Genomic DNA, 13683 nt, shown 5'->3' on the forward strand with positions numbered 1-13683 from the left:
TAAATGTTTACGGAAACGATGATAGTCAACAATTATTTAAAGAAAAACATCTTGAAAGATTTTTCTTTCAAGTTCATCTTATTTTTTGCCGACGTAATCAGACGAGCCTAACGCGTATTTTTTCCTAAGTGGTCACCGGAAACATGCTGTCTACTATAGCTAACTGGTATTTTCACCGGTCATCGTTCTCATCGAACCCGTCGCTTGCGACGAAAGGCTCGACGAGTAAATTAACCCACAGACACAGCCCACTGAGTTTCTCGCCGGATCTTCTCAGTGGGTCGCGTTTCCGATCCGGTTGTAGATTCTGCTGCACGACTCTTGCTAGGGTTCGTGTTAGCAACGTCGTCGGGTCTGAGCCCCGTGAGCTTACCTACTAGTTAAGGTTACGCTGAAATAGCCTCTCAAGGCTATCAGCTTAGGTAGGAAAAAAAGAATTAAGAAAAGGTCTTTTCTTATGGTTGTGACTAGTACACAACTTAATAATTATTTGCTTTTTTTTAATTTGCTTACTGTTATTGTTTTCTTATATTTTTTAAAGAATCTAAGGACTAAAATCTAAGTTCTAGAAGAATACTCTAGAATGCACATCTGCAATACAACAGCTTCCATTGATTTTAAATTAAGACAAAGTGGGCTTCGTGAACCATTCATTACTTTGACTAACTACGACTAGGTTAATTTATCTTTAAGCAACTTAATTGTCTATTAACAACCGTATTAAATTGAAACAAGTTAATGTTAATTTAGTGGATAAACTTTTTGAATGGGCTATAAGATATACAGTTGAAACTACAAATTACAGCAAAACATAAAATATCATTAGATAGGATTTGTTTCGATTCAATGATCTCGAGACATAAAATATAAATATATAAAACAATTTTTAAAAATACATTTCATCTAACATACATGTAGTTAATCGATAATTTATGTTCATAGAAATTAGGAAATAAGTTATTGCGTAAACATTGAACTGTAATAAGAAACATGAAACATTAAAAGGCCGTATCCTTTTTCGATGAAGTACCTACATTTGTTTCGATTATTTAAGAGTTTAACAGCTTTAATAAATATTGCTTAGGCCTCAATATCTCTAGGTCTAATTAGGTTAAAATGAAACAGTTGACTTGTTTGACGACTTTTAATGTTTGCTTACATATTTTTTTGAATTTTTTTTGTGCTTATCTAAGCTGATAACCTAGAGGGCTATGCCAGCAAAACCGGGCGAATAGGTGAGCTCACGGGGCTCTAACCTGAGGACGTTGCTAACACTAGCTCTAGCAAGAGCAGTGGTTCGCAGAATCTACCACCCGATCGAACTTTTTTAGTGGTGGTAAGACCACTTGTGAGTCCGCACGGGTAGGTACCACCGCCTATTTCTGCCGTGAAGCAATAATGCGTTTCGGTTTGAAGGGTGGAGCAGCCGTTGTAACTATACTGAGACCTTAGAACTCCTATCTCTAGGTGGGTAGCGCATTTACGTTGAAGATATCTATGGGCTTCGGTAAAAATTTAACACCAGGTGGGCTGTGAGCTCGTTTACCCATATTGTATGCAAATATTTAAAAAAAAACGCGACCCACTAAGAAGATTCGCCGAAAAACTTTACTTTAGGCGAGTGGCGGGTAGCGACAGGTTTGACGAGAACGATGACTGAAACTTGAAGTACCTAAAATCACCGATAGTGGATCGGGAGATTCCAAAATGAAGTAATTTTTGTTTTTTTTTAGTAATTTTGTCAGGTACGACTCGAATAAGAAAACATAAGATATATAATGAAGAAATAAATCTTTAGGTGTCAGTAATTACAATTGAATTTCGATCATAGGACGAAAGGTAGCGACCAGGGTAGCGAAAAAATATGTGTATGTCAAACAGGAGTTTTTTTCATTGATTACCATGAAATGACAACATGATTACCGCTTCTTACCATAAGAAACGATTGAATTCTTTTTTTTATATTTTACTTTTATAAAAGTCTAACAAAGAAAACTAACTTGTACAGAAGTATGAAGCTTCATTTAATAGAGTAAAGATATCAATCGAATTATTCCGAATTACGAAAGAATGCACCCACGCGGCCACAGAGAAGTACCTCATTTGTTTGACGAAGGCTTCATTGAGAGTTGAAGATGATACTCATAGTCAACACTTAGTCGAAATACATTTACCATTTATTCTTAGATGATAAATACTTAGCTATAATAGTAATGGTTTATCAAAATTTAGAATACTTTATTTTTTAATATATCGTAACTACGAATTAGTGGTAATTCCAATGACATTGATCGGAAACGTATTGAACTAAAAATCTACTATCGAATTAAATATTCAAGAAATCGATTAGACTGGTAAAGTATACCGCACGTGTAATTCTCAAACCGTTATAAAATCACGTTATAAACCGATCTCCGTAGGCAACAATGAATGATAAAAATGATAATTATAAATTCCTCTGCTTAGTAATTACTTATTAAAAATTTAACAACCATGACACTATACTTTAAAATTAAAATTATATATAATCTATTCACATATAATAAACTTGAATCGTCTTTTTAACCGACTTTAAAAAAGGAGGAACTTATCAATTCAACTGTAATTTGGTGTGTTGTTCTTACTTCTGAAAAATTTTCAAGGTGAACCGATATTGATGATCCTTTTTATGCTTCTCGTGTGGTCCCATTTAAATTTTGTCGAGATCTGAAAGGCAGTTTTTTATTTATCCTTAATTGACTTCAATTACATAGATCTTATTCTCATTTTATATTATGGAAGTCGTCGGACTATCTCTCTTCTCTTTTGTAATTTATTTTATTTTATATACAATTATGTAATTATCATAGCCATACACTTTTTCCTCAAAAATATGACAATGTGTCTTTAACAATCTATTTCACAATGAAGTAACATATGCATAATAGTTTTTTGCAAAAATAAACATAATATTATGTAGTTAGTTCGGAAAAGTCGAATAGAGGTACCTTCAAAAAGGTAAAAAACCCCCTGACGCGTCTAAGCTAAAAATATTTTTAGACAAACCGTTTCATGACCAACCCGATTTTAAGTGGCCGGCACTTGAAGGGAAATTTTGTTAAATTTCTGCTCGTTAGATGTGTGAGACGCGCATAGATACTGTAACCATGCTGTCATGAAGTAGCTGGGCTATTTTCAAATTTGGGGCCAAAAGCAAGTTGGCTTGACTTAATTCTCATAACCTTAATGTTACCGTAATTATAAGTACAGTAAATTTGTTGTCATGACAACAGGCACGTGGTCCTATAACTATATATTCGTAAGCACTGTTAAATTAGGAGTTATACATTAAAAACTACCCCAAATCTCATTCGTATCACTGGTTCGAAATTCAAATTCTAACTTGTTTGCTATTTTTCCAGTAATGCGTGTTGAAATTCGCCAATTTTATTCAATCAGTATCTAATAGAATAATAAAGGAAAACTAACTGGATATTAGAACATTATTAAAAACAAAATAAGTATGATTTCTAAATTTAATAAAAAGTTCTTATTGAAATTGTCATCCGTGTTGGCGTTATCAAATGCGTAAAATGAAAAATATAAATGATATAATATAATATAATATTATCAATAAGTGAGTGATTGACTTGATTGTGATGAAGCATTTTTTATTCTGAACATGCCTAAATAGAAAAAAAAATGGAAAATTAGAGAAAGTTTAAATTCATGAAATCGTTACTTTTTTGGCCGCAAAATTGAAAACTACCCAGCTGTCCCGTTTGAAGTCCGGGCCCTAATCACTACATAGTATAAAACAAAGTCGCTTTCTGTCCCTATATCCCTATGTATGCTTAAATCTTTAAAACTACGCAACGGATTTTGATGCGGCTTTTTTTAATAGATAGAGTGGTTGAAGAGGAAGGTTTATATGTATAATAACATCCATTAAATAGTGGAGAAATCAATAATAAATTTCAGTTTCCGAAGCGAAGCAAGAGCGGGTCGCTAGTTATCAATATTCTCGTTATCTATGGTCTGCAGTAATCGCTTCGCTACGCCAACAAAAAAAAATAACATTGACTAATGCCATAAAATCAATTGCTTAGTTTTTATTACGAAGTCGTCCTTCAACGCGGAAGCAGCTAATCGTATGCGTGGTATTGGTACGATTCGGATCGTACTAACTACACCCACTTCATTGGACGGAGCCTTATCGGTCTTTTTTTTTTTAAGTTCTATTCAACTATCAACGTAACATATATAACAAAACACATACGACAAACGATGGACGAAATTACGTATATATATAGGTATATTATTTACATTTTAAACGCAAATACTTATATATGCATCGTACGCATATATAAAATTGCCAATTACATATTGGGGTGAAAGGCTTTGGTTTAAGCGACATTTCGCTTATTACGCGACATTTATCTCTGTAATTAAATGAGCGTTTTATTTGGTATTAGTATCAACAATTCGATGTTTTTAATTGAGCTTCAATTAAGTTTACCCCATTCAAATAGCTGAAGAATTTTTTTTGTTATAATATTTTTTCCATATTTTGAGCTTTATTGGCTCTCCTGTAAAGTTGCAAAAATGTCTTTTTCACCCCTCGATAGCATATACAATCGGTAAAAATCGAAATTCTCAAAGATGAAGAAAATCGATTACGCGTCAATTTTATTGAAATATATCATATTATTTTTAAATCTTTTGCTGGTGGTAGGACCTGTTGTGAGTCCGCACGGGTAGGTACCACCGCCTTGCCTATTTCCGCCGTGAAGCAGTAATACGTTTCGGTTTGAAGGGTGGGGATGCCGTTGTAACTATACTAAGACCTTAGAACTTATATCTCAAGGTGGGTGGCGCATTTACTATGGTCTATGGGCTCCAGTAAACACTTGACACCAGGTAGGCTGTGAGCTCGTCCACCCATCTAAGCAATGAAAAAAAACATTAAGCTTGCATTGTAACTGAAAAAATTATACTCACAATTTCTGATTTTATTAATAGATCTTCGTTCAAAATAGTTAACGTACAGTCTTTCACCCGACTCAGCGCACAGCTCGTGTTACCTGGATATTTTTATGTATTTCATAGACTTCTAGATACGCAATGAAAAATATCACAACATAAAAATATCATATAATAAAAAATATCATATATATGATATTTTGAAAACCCTTCCTGTAAAATAAATTGCCGTGGCTATTTGTGCCGAGTACCCGACAAGCTTTTTTGTTTCAAGGGTGGAATAGCTGATATAATATGTAAATGAGAAGTAAACATCATTTCTATATCTCTGCCGATGGGGTCCGGTAACTACTCGAAACTTGGTGGGCTTTGGGCTCGTTCACTCGTCTATGCAATAAAAAATGTTCTTAAAATACCTAATTAATTTCATAATAAAAATTAGTTCTCTAATTTCAAGAACCTCACTAGGAATTATACAGCATTTTTTTTTACAAACAGGCGTGAATTGCTATAGAGTAGAATAGTGTTAAAACACGCATAAAATAGGCACTCGCATCCACAGTTATAGTGTAATATTAAAAAATAATCGGTATTCTATAAATAGGTCGCTAAGTCGCCTCATATTTGAAAACAACAAATCTATTTTCCTTACATTATTATGTTAATTAAAATTACGTAATAGATTAAATAGTTCTTCTCTTCAATCACAAAATAAAATTAGCATTAAGTATGATCCTAACCCTCTTCTGACGGCTTATTCAATGAACGATGTTATCTGTAAACTGATTCAAATTACCTATGTAAATTAAATACACTTTTTATTAAGCCTTTATCGATTAAATTTGTATCGTAAAGTAATTTTTAAACCTGATTTACGAGTTAAAATATTTGTAACCATGTAATTAATTAAATTAATCCTCAAAGAAAACTTGTAATGGTCTAAAATAATAAAGTGTTAAATTGCTATAAACAATTTTTTTTCGTAATTGTTAAGGAATATTGTCTTAGAAATCCAATCATATTCGACGATAGAGACATCTCTCATGCAGTATATTGCCATTTTATAATATTAGTAATTGTGTAACGCAGTTGGCAAATTTCTAAATGATTTATACAATGTCGGGTCAACGAAATATGAGAATTTCAATGTAGAAGATTTGCTAATTGGGAGATTTAAATAGTTTACATCAATTAGTATTAAACGTTGGTCTTAGATATCATTTTTGCGAGTTACAAAGAATTTTATGTTTGTGTTAACTATTATAATTACGTTATTAATGACGTTACTAAACCACTATCAAACATTTACTAATTTAGTTTTATTTTTCTCAGAGTCCATACCAAACTTTACAATATAATCGGTTTCCGACATGGTTAAACGACTTATAGCATGGCTGTTTTACTTGAGACCTTGTGCCGGCGCGATTCATAAGCGACCTGTAAACACTCACGCTGACCTCCGATTGAGTTCCGGCCCTAGCTTCAACGGCTGTTTAAAAAATATATATATGAACTCAATTCCAAATAATTTAAATAACGCCCTAAGACTTTTTCAGAACACATCGTATAACAGCCTCAACTGAATAAAACATTAACCACATACACACATAGGTCCTTCTTAAAAGGCGAATTTCTCAAAAGGATAAAATATAATATTGACCTCATAAATAATGATAAATAATTTATAAGGTACTCAGTATAGGTAGCTATTCGTATAGCATGTTCTAGTAAAATAGGCCTTCAAATAATAAATCGTAATATTGTCCAGTTCACGTCTAAGAATCGGTTGCGCCGCTATGTCGGACTAGTTGTCTGTTTGTCCTGACACTTAACATAGACATGCAGGCATTAACGATCGCTCGTGCTCTTATCAGGGTTAATACTCGTTATTTGACCACATAATGACAATTTTATATTTATTATATTGGACTTATTATGAGCGAGGTTTGCCCGACTCTATGCGTTTGAACGGTTCGATGTTAACTTTTACTTTTTCAAATGTTAATTTTTACAGCATTCACAATGCAAGTTATATAAGCGAATTCTCGTTTTAGTATTATCGTATATAGCGGTAGTTATTTTACGATAGTATCTATCTCATAACAACTTTTAGTTTTTAATGCAAAATTAATGAATTTTCTTAATTTATCATGATGACATTACATCGTCCCTAGTTACACGCTTTACACTCAATTAGTAATTAGTTTAATTTGCACGAGAAGTGTTTATTCCAATAAATTGTTTACTGCAATTATAAATTATCGGGTTGTTGTTAAACTAGACTTATTTTATAATGAGCACGTGAACGAAATCCGATAGGCGACAACACAATTTAATCTCTAAACACTTTACACGTTCGTAAAGATAACATGACCCGACTATAATTTATATCGATACAAAATTTACAACAACACGAGCAAGTCTGGAACCTTCTAATGTTCCACTTGTTCCACATACATATTACGTAATCGTAAGAAAATTGGAAATATTAAACGCACAACGACGCACTTTATATTTGAGACTTAATTTGGGCTATAAGTTGCTGTCAAACTATAACGAAAAGCACATTTACATTGGAAATAATACATTCGATAGTTTTTCTTATAACTTACTACTTATTATCATTTTACTTATATCTACTGTAGGATACAACACATCAACTTTTTCAATCTACTGACAATATTTAGTACTGGATACCACTTTCAATCTACGACATGCAAAAGATTATTATATTCATATTACAAATCCTAACTATATGGGTTAAGAATAGCCTATTAGTAGATACAATGCTCCACCGCATGCGTCAAAATGGGCGGAGACGTTTTTGTTTTTTTTTTTTTTTGCTTAGATGATTGAACGAACTCACGGTAGGCATTGTGTTAAGTCCTAACCGAAACCCGTAGACATCCATAAAATAATTTCCGCCACCCACCTTGAAACGTGCGTTCTAAGTCCCTGCTTTATAGGACATATGGCATTACTGCTTCACGGCGGAAATAAGCGAGGGGGGTGGTGCCTGCTCGTGCAACCCCTCAAGCCCTGCTTACCAAACAACTTCAGTTGGGCTCTCAGCTCGACTATCTCTGTAATCTATATATTATATAAAAATGAATTGCTGTTCGTTAGTCTCGCTAAAACTTGAGAACGGTTGGATCGATTTGGCTAATTTTGGCCTTGAATTATTTGTGAAAGTCCAGAGAAGGTTTAAAAGGTAGATAAATATGAAAATGCTCGGAATTATATAAAGACAAACAATTTTGTTTTTCCTTTGATGGCCCCCCATCGGACGGATTCCTTTTGTTTGTCTTAAGTTTATTTTGTACAAAGGTTTAGGTATTTTATTTATCGATTGAGGCACTACGCAGCTGCCGGGTCAGCTAGTAAGAAATAAAAAAGTTTAAAGTCTCACGGAAATCGATACTCAGTTTTGTTTACAAGTTGTGATCAAAACTTGAAATGCTGTGTGTGTTACGTGATTCCAAAACGTGTCTTTTTTGAACCAAGCCCAGTTCACACAATTATTTGAAACTATTACCTTGTGAACTAACATACTTAGACTGTACGCATCTCTTCTAGAATGCAGGAAGAACCGTTTGTGTTTCGAATATGAAGAAAAAAAAAACAAAGCATTTTATAATATACTAGCTGACCCGGCAGACTTCGTAGTGTCTCAATCGATAAATAAAATACCTAAACTTTTGTATAAAACAAAAGGAATCCCAAATTTGTTATTTTTATTTAATTCCGAGCATTTTCATATTTATCTACCTTTTAAACCTTTTCTGGACTTCCGCAAATAATTCAAGACCAAAATCAGCCAAATCGGTCCAGCCATTCTCGAGTTTTAGCGAGACTAACGAACAGCAATTAATTTTTATATATACTTACTAAGTAGATTACGTAATTATTTGCATCTTATTTTATAGTATTTAACAAGAAAGATACTTAACATTTTAATTAATTTAATTAATTGACGGGGGCAAATGCAAGAGTCTAATTCTATATTTACCTACTTGCATAATAAATAACATTATATTAAGAGTATTTTAAAAGTTCTTTGATAGTTTTATTGTTTGTATAAGTGTTTACTGAAGAATCGACTTACTTTTAAAATATAACCTCAAGAGATTTTTTTTTTATTCCTTGCACAGGAAACGGAATAACAAGATGGCCGATGCTTCGAACAAAATCAATTCACATTTTAGAATTAAATAGCTTTTAATAGATTTATGTCTTGTACAACAATTATTTCTTATAAATTGTAATAGATATTTTTTTTTGTTACAGGTAAACTACAACAAGAAGTTCCGGTCTGTTTCAGCCGTAAGCGCAAAATTACTTTTTCTTATTTGAATCCTATTTTCTGGTTCAGAATATTTGTTATGTAGAAGTAAATGAGACATCGTTATGTCTTAGGGCTTAGAACATACTATATAGCATCCATGTCATCCAATAACAAGCGACTCATAAGCTTATATTCCAGCACATATAAACCACGGGGACTATTTAAACATAACAGCGAGCAGAAATAAAAATTCCTACGCTGTTGTACCAAATTATACTAATAAGTATATGAGTAAGAAATGATTTCAAGACTATATACGCCCTGTACGCCGGAACTCGTTAAGGTCACCATACGTATTACTGGGATGTTGTAAACAAATTCTCTGATTAGAAATAAACTGTGCAAATCACAGATTGTACAGGACCATAAGATGTCGCTTGCATTATGCCGTAACACGGCTTAATTTAATTTAAAGAAGCAATTTTGAACTCGCGATATTGAAATTCATCCAACATTGTTAACATAGCACTTGGAAATATATGAATTAATTTTTTTTACCATTAACTGTTGTTGTAGAATGTGACAGGAAAATATGAAAAAAAGAAATTGAAGTACATACTAAATGTACCTGAGGAATTAAACATATTTGAGCGCACATAAGGTATCATAAGATATATATTCAAAACAATGCTAACTACGAGGATTCTGAAGGAAAAAAAAGTGTCAATGATTGGCGAAATATTCCTTTTGAAGTTAGTAAAAAGCGCGTCTAACTTTCCAATAAAATCAGTGAGCTGGAAACAAAGATTATATGTAGAACTGAAAGTAAATATTTTTAATTGAATTATATTCGCACAAGAAAGATTGTGTTTAAGGGCATGTTTTATTTTCTTCTTTTAAATACTGTTAATGGTTGAATGACAAAAGTTACATAAACATTTATTACTTTGTAGCCCGAATTCAATACGCGCAATTCGACACGCACTTTTGCGGACTTGCCTAAAAATATATATACTATTTTAGCATAGACAAAAACAATTCAAAACGCAATTCAATGAGCCCACTCAGACTAATTAGTGTCACCGTAATACAGTCTATTCAAAATATTAAATGATACCGATCTACTTCTCTCAATCACTGCTCGAGCAGATAAAGATAATTTAGAGCCAGCTCTCCCTGTTCACAATGACAAATACCCAGCTGTTATACAAGTGGCATGCACTTATGTGTCGATTGATCTTTATCGCACGGTACTACGATAATGTTCGGTTCATTAGTTAAAACTTATTAGCGGCGTTACCTAACCTAAGAATGCGAGCTCGCAGCCATTCAAGGCAGCTGCCGCAATGCTACCCATAGGAAAATGTGGTCGCGGAAAATTTAGGTTCCAGATACGATCGATCATACGCAATCGTCGAGATCAATTCGCTCGATAAATTAATAAAGATCACATAATAAAGATTATTGTGGGCTCCCAACAGTTTCAAAGATTGATTAAAAAAATGGCGTTAATGGAGAGAGATAGGTATTAGGTAAAATTTGCAATTTTGTATGCTTCAAGAAGAAACCCGGTCTTATTAAAAACCTGAGCTTAGCGTTATAGAAGGGGAAATTAGCTATCAATTATAACCTATAAAATAGTTTGATATGCACATTTTTTTTGTAGTAACAAAATTATCAGATCCGTTAAATCGATTGATATGAATATAAAATAGTTATCATATTGTTTTTTCGTGGTATTACCGCAGACGGTCGTCGTGGCCTAAAGGATAGGACGCCCGGTGCAAACAATTATGATTTGGATAATTACTAGTGGTAGAGCATCTTGTGAGCCCGCACGGGTAGGTCTCACCACCTTGCCTATTCCTGCGGTAAAGCAGTAATGTGTTTCGGCTTAAAGGGTGGGGCAGCCTGACAGCGCGGACCAGGAAAACTGAGCCTTAGAACTCATGTCCCACGAACTTATCTGATGTTCCGTCAAACCGGAATGCTTGAACGAGTTGTGAAATAAGCAAGTGCCCCCCCTACTACCTACTACAATTAACAAGCCATTTTATTAATAGACGTAATATGTAGTTGCCTAGAGATTAGATTCGGCGATACATAGCTATACAATACATAGAGGCTACCTCCTCGCGTCGTTTCCTCACTGCTGAGGGTCGTGACCATTATATGTCGACAGGATTTTGCTCCTTGTAATGTCCCGCCAGCGCCTTCGATCATTGGCCGCATGAAGGGCGTCGTGGAATGGGATCTCTAGTATGGTGCGGATTTGGTCGAACCATAGAGCCAACATAGAGACTAATATAATATGAATATAGATAGGCAGCGGCTTGCCGGTAGACAGCGGCTTTTCGGTAGGCAGCGGCTTGGCTCTGCCCCTGGCATTGCTGAAGTCCATGGGCAACGGTAACCACTCACCATCAGGTGGGCCGTATGCTCGTCTGCCTACAAGGGCAATAAAAAAAAAAAAAAAAAAAGAATAGCTTCAGGTGGATTTTCCAAAAATAATATTTCATACGAACCTTACAGTTACGGATATAGTCCAGAATAAGTCAGTGGAATCGATCGACCCACTCTCAACTGCTGTTCCATCACACAAATAACGATTGGTTTTTATTTCTATAGGTTCGAGAAATACGTTTCCAACAAAGCTGACGAAACTGTCGATGTCATTGCGAAACGAATCACAATCATAGAACCAAGATTCAGATTGATCGTAGAATATTCTAGTTAGTCGACAGTATCCTAAGAAATAAGTCGACTTTTTTATAATTCTCTCCTTACATGGGACGAACCGCTTATGTCTCTGAGAACAAATTAAGCAACACATTAGATATACTCGTAGTGGTAGGATTACATTGGTACGTTTAATTAAAATTTTAAATAATAATTTGTACTTTATAAAATACTCAGTTCCAAAAGTAACATGTCTAAATTGTCAAAGTTGATAGATAATTATTGCGACTTAAATAACTACAGACATTTTTCATGGGTAAAAAATAATTTCCATTTTATATTATAGAATCATTAAAGGAAAAATATAAAAAAATTAAAAAGGAAAACCTGAATGTTTAGTTTTATTAAGATTTTATTACCTTCGCATAAAGTAACTAAGGCCGTTTACAATTATATAATGTTTTAGTTTAATTAATATGGAACGAAAATTAAACACGAGTAAAATTACCATGAGTCATTTAACTTCCTAATTATTTCATAAGAGAACACGTTTCTGAATCTATATACGTGAAGCAAAAACTTTGTATCCCTTTTTACGAAAATTGCGCGGACGGAGGAGTGGGAAATTTTTCACACTTATAGAGAATACAGAGAAGAAGTGCACAATGCTAATATTTTTTTAAAAGAATGCATAAAAGATACATTAATTCAATAAAGAAAACATTACACACACTACATACCATGTATTTGACACACACACGCATGCATACTATTATTGTCAAACTTTAGTTTTTGACGTCTGTGGTCAAACTGAGAATAGATTAAATATTGTTTGTCTTTATTAATATTTTTTAATAGTGTAGCCTTGGCGAAATTTGTGATTATAGAAGTATAAAATACAACCATAATAGTGTACAAACTTACAATTCCAATTAATTATAGTCTAATTTCGACTACTGCGGGACCTCTAGTTATTGTTATTCTTTGGAAGTGAGTTATCGACATTAAAACGAGTAAAGGTAAATAATTATCGATTAATTTAATGTTTGCTATAAAAAGTAGCATTCACTTTTAGTCCTTGGACACTAAGAAGTTAAAGATTTGAACACTGTAATTTCGAACGAACGAAAGGAAATAAAGTAGGTTTTCAGCCTGTTATTACAAGTGCGAACTTTTAAATAACCTTAACTAGAAATATAAGTTCGGAAGCATTGTGCTAATGTTATTAGTAAATACAATTAAAACTGCTTTTATGGTGTAATCTAGTGTTTCGTTGTTATTGGACGACTAATGTGTGTGTGACGACGATGTGACTACGAAGACTGTAAATTGTTCGAAACGTTTGATTGAAGACGTAAATGTAGTTTTAGAGTTTAGTAGAGAGGAAGATAGGGAGAGAGGGAGAGAGGGAAGAGAGAGAGAGAGAGAAAGGGAGGGAGGGAGAGACAGAATACACTTTATTGTACACCAAAACACAATTTACATTCAAAAACAGTCAAAAAGCAGATACGTCTGTACATTAGGCGAACTTACCGCTAAAAGCGATCCCTTCCAGACAACCGTTTCATTTAGAAAAATTCCAGAAAATATAAAAATATAGCAGGTATGTTGCGGTGTGCTATTAACAATACATTATTATAGAAAATATATACATTATACACACAATAAATAGATATATACTAATTTATATACTTACATACTAATATACTTAAATACACATAATAAATCAACAGCATGGAAATGATAAATGAAAAATA

The 13683-nt window shown here is 33.5% G+C and overlaps 1 protein-coding gene and 1 long non-coding RNA gene across 3 annotated transcripts in view; one reads left to right on the forward strand and one right to left on the reverse strand.

The window, feature by feature from the left end:
- LOC101742858 (angiopoietin-related protein 2) overlaps window positions 1-13683 on the forward strand; it is a 90602-nt gene that overhangs the window by 44338 nt on the left and 32581 nt on the right. The gene's annotated exons all lie outside the window — the stretch shown is intronic.
- LOC134199309 (uncharacterized) lies at window positions 1685-12205 on the reverse strand. Of its 2 annotated transcripts, XR_009973750.1 has the most exons (3): window positions 12148-12187; window positions 11773-12056; window positions 1685-2706 (listed from the first exon to the last, which is right to left on the reverse strand). It is a non-coding gene; the product is annotated as an uncharacterized LOC134199309 (long non-coding RNA). The 2 variants fall into 2 exon arrangements; XR_009973749.1 differs by having other exon boundaries at window positions 11773-12205.

The sequence above is a fragment of the Bombyx mori genome, chromosome 1 (genome assembly GCF_030269925.1).
Source record: "Bombyx mori chromosome 1, ASM3026992v2".
Taxonomy (NCBI): domain Eukaryota; kingdom Metazoa; phylum Arthropoda; class Insecta; order Lepidoptera; family Bombycidae; genus Bombyx; species Bombyx mori.